This window comes from Nelumbo lutea, chromosome 3 (genome assembly GCF_056320005.1).
Source record: "Nelumbo lutea isolate HS-2025 chromosome 3, American lotus-T2T, whole genome shotgun sequence".
Classification (NCBI taxonomy): domain Eukaryota; kingdom Viridiplantae; phylum Streptophyta; class Magnoliopsida; order Proteales; family Nelumbonaceae; genus Nelumbo; species Nelumbo lutea.
Window position 1 is genome coordinate 52,216,261 of NC_142686.1, and position 4,173 is coordinate 52,220,433.

The window sequence follows — 4,173 nt, forward strand, 5'->3', positions numbered from 1 at the left end:
ATCTGAATTCGACTCTAACCGATCAGGTTCGAATTCAAATCGGATCTGATCCGACTTATTTGCATCGATAAGTCTTTTAGAAGATTAAAGAAATGATTACATTTGACTAGAATAACTGAATCCACAAACCAATCACCACTAAACAAAATGAATCACTTTGCTGAGATGGTTATCATAGGAATAACTACAATAATATCAGTCAAACATCACAAATGGTAATAATCTTTCATGACTGATTGAGGAAAGTCGAACTGTCAAATGTTAATGCATTAGCCGTTGGTTAATTATGACCCAAACCAAGGTTTTAAAAACAGACATAGAAATAAAACCGTTTTAGCTACTGGTTTCTGGGTCATCAATCCAGTCATTCGGGTTGAATGGTTCGGATGATTTGCATATTAGGGAAAATGTTTATATGAGATTTGTCCTAATATGCAAACCTCATATAAGAAAGAAGAGATGTCGGCTGAGAAAACTAGAAAGAAGAACTGTTGTTGGCTGAGAAAAAAAAAAGAAAGAAGAAGGAGGGGAGAAGAAGGAAGAGGAGGAGAATGATTTGATGCTCACCGACGACGATAGCAGCGACGGCGATGGCGAGGCAGTGGCAACGGATGCAGATCTGAGATCTGAGTTATTGGATCTCAGATATGAGATCAATTTCTATAAAACACCTATAGCCTACTTCTTCTTCTCTTTGTGCTATATCCCAGATCTAAGATCTAGATTTGAGTTTGTGTCTCAAACTAGATCTCAGATTTGAGTTCTCCTCTATGCAACTTTATATTGCAAATTGCTGGCAGGGTCAAACGAGTTGATGGTTTGACCACCCGGGTTAGAGTTTTTCTGACAAAGCCAACGGTTTTTAACCCAAGAAAAGGTTAGGGGTGAAATGGAATCGGTTGATTGGACAATTTTTGGGTTGAATGATCCGACCGTCCAGGTCAACGATTGTTCAAAAACATTGACCCAAACCACCTAATCCATTAAATGTCCCTTCATTGGATTAATTAACCAACCTGCCAACGACATATGACTAAATGAATACAACCCAACCCATGGCCCCAGGGGTTGGGCGAGTTAGCTGATTGGGTTAAAAAATTGCCAGACTATTATTTTTAAGAGTTCAGATCTGCACCCCACAACGTCCCAGAGCACATCCTCGCTGTGTATTGGGAACATCTCCTGATGATGATATCATCATTTCTGGTACTATCATTGGGAGATGTTCCCAAATACACGGTCGGGATGGCTGTGGGGCGCCCCGTTGTGGGGTGCAGATGGGAACTCCTATTTTATTAGACATCAAACATTAAACTTGACAACATTTTTTTTATTTGTCGGCAAAATTCCTTTGCACATTTTATTCAACATCTATTATTAGTAACGTACTCTAACTATACTAAAACTTTATAAATAATAATACTAAAATATTATTTTAACAATAATAATAATAATAATATTATTAAAATACTCAAAATAATTATCATTAATTATATAATTACTTTTATTATTATTTAACTATTTACTATTTCATTAATATTTTTATTATTTTATCATCATCATTATTATTTATGTATTTAATTATTTATTATTAAAATAATAACAATTTATGATTATTTTATAGTTTTATAAATTTATTAGTTATTTAATGATTTTGAATCGTTATTCTAATAATTTTATTGTTTTAACTGTATTTTCATTACTATAATGATTTCGTTAATTTTATTATTATTTAATTATTTAATGATTATTATTTTGTTACTAGTTATTATTTTTGAATATTAATTTTATTCTAAAAATATCAATTAGTATCAATTTATTAACTTAAGTATAACGAACATAAATATTCCTTCTCATAATCAATTGTGGGGGATGGATCTTAAATTAACCATTATTTGCATTAACTCATAAAGATATAAGATAAAGCAAAAGAAATACCAAATTTCGAAGTACTTTTTTAGGGATTTTACTCATTTATTTTTTCACTTTTCAGACATCAGACTTGAGATGTAAAGAAGAACACCCATCTACACTTGGGCACTTCCTATATGAGCTTTTCTAACCTTACTTATATTTGATGCTTTGTTTAGGGAAAGTAAAGAAGAGTCAGTGTAGAAAGTAGATGTACACCAAAAATTTAGAATTCATAGCCAATGTTTGTAGATAACTAAATTCCTCTGTCCTTATTGAACAACTTTGTGTATTAGACCATTATAATAAATACATATAATTTATAATTTGAGCTTCTAGTACCAATCCTTGGGATGAAAAGCGCTCTGCATAAACAGCCAAAAAGGAGGCATTTGAATAGTAAAGGGAGTAACCGTTGTAGTCTTCTAGAGACAGGAACAACAAGGCAGTATAGTATATCAAAGTACCAATCCAAGTGTAGTCTTGAACAATTCCTTGCATTGCATAAGTAAGGTCTAATATAGTACGATCACACAAAGAACAAAGTGAAGAATCAAAAGAATTGACAAAAGTCCTAATATTAGAATTCATAGGGAAAATATTGGTAATGAGCCTCCATAAAATTTACTTAAAACCTGCATGCATACAAAGGTCAAATCCTATCCAAAGAAAAAAACTGCCAAATCCTATCCATTTTATTGCAACCGATTAAATCAACATGTTGGTGAATCATATTATGAAACATGGAAAAAGGTCATTGGCTTATCAATTCATCTATCGACCTATAAAAAAGATTCAACAAAAGACGAAAAATAAAATAAATCCACTCTATTTTACCTGAAGCAATATAGCAGTAAAGCAAGGCGTATAAGCTGATTGATTCATATTCCAACTTCAAGCATTTGAAACCGGCATCTGTAAAATGGATAATACAAGACCTTCCTCGTATTTTATATTTCTCAACTAGTAGTTGCACTGTAGATATTTGTATTTACACTCCTTCCAAACCGAGCCTGTATCACTTCTCAAGTTCTCAACAAACAGAAAAACGTTATTCCAAACTTTTTTTTTCTTTTTTGTGCATTTTGTAAAATGAATGGATGCAGATTCCAGTTATATGGAAATGCTCACACCAAAAATCAATCACGAACCGAAAATGTCAACTGATTTAGGAATCGACCAGCGAGAAAAGTCATTAATTGCTAATTTATACACAAATTTAATAGATAGAACATGGCTCGCAATCCAAAACCTAGAGCCTCTATAGCTCAGTGGTAGAGCGTCAGTCTTGTAATCTGAAGGTCTGCAGTTCGATCCTGCATGGAGGCATTTTTCATCTTAGTGTTCACGTGGTGGATCTGTTTATGCCTGGGCCCATGAACATTTTACATTACTATGCCTTCGGGGTAGACAAGGTACCGATGAATTCTGGGTCATAGTCGGACTCTAATTTTTAGCTCTAGTAATAAAACACGGCCTAATAGATCATTTAATCTCAACAAATTCTGGGTCAGGATGCGGCTGGGCCCGTCTTATTAAACCAGAAATATAATTAGTCCAATGTGATTCATCAGATCTCACTGAAGAACCAAATACCAACTTGTCTGAGCGAGGGGCCCACTTTTTCTCTAAGTCATCCGTCCCACTGATCCCCCATGCAATTTTAATCTGGGCCAACTTGTCTAGATAGTTCCTACCTGAACCAAGTCAGCAGATCCTGAAGAGGCCCCGTTTTTAATATAGAAGAGACTTCCTCCCAAATCCCAATCCCAATCCCATTCCTAATCCATGGGACTTTCCTGTTCCTGGACTGTGCAATGAATCACTTGTTATGGAGAAGGATTTCAACTGTCTAAAATTGCTACATCAACAAAAGACTGGAATACATTCTTGAATTGTTTTTTGTTTTTCGATAAGTACAAATAAATGAGTCTAGATCTGCTCTTCACATAGGAACATCTTCTATACTTATATGTTATTATTCATGGGAGATATTTTCAATACACGGTGGATGGGATGTATCTCTCAAGACCAAATTCCAATTCCAAATAAATTGGTTTGAGAGGTACAACCAATAATCTGTTTTCTGTATTTTTGTTTTAAGAACCAACTTATTTGCTACAACCCACATGGGTTTCAAGATCGTTTTAAAAATCAATCATTTCTCTGAGTTGTTTCAACTTTGCGGGCTCGTCTAGATTTTGGCCAATCTAGGCCCAAACCTGAGAATGGCCCTCAGCCTTCAGTCTTTGGCTTGGCTGA

The 4,173-nt window shown here is 34.3% G+C and overlaps 1 non-coding gene across 1 annotated transcript; it reads left to right on the forward strand.

Moving 5' to 3' along the window:
- The first annotated feature begins 3,168 nt into the window (after window positions 1-3,168).
- TRNAT-UGU (transfer RNA threonine (anticodon UGU)) lies at window positions 3,169-3,240 on the forward strand. The gene has a single exon. It is a non-coding gene; the product is annotated as a tRNA-Thr (tRNA).
- Window positions 3,241-4,173: the final 933 nt, after the last annotated feature.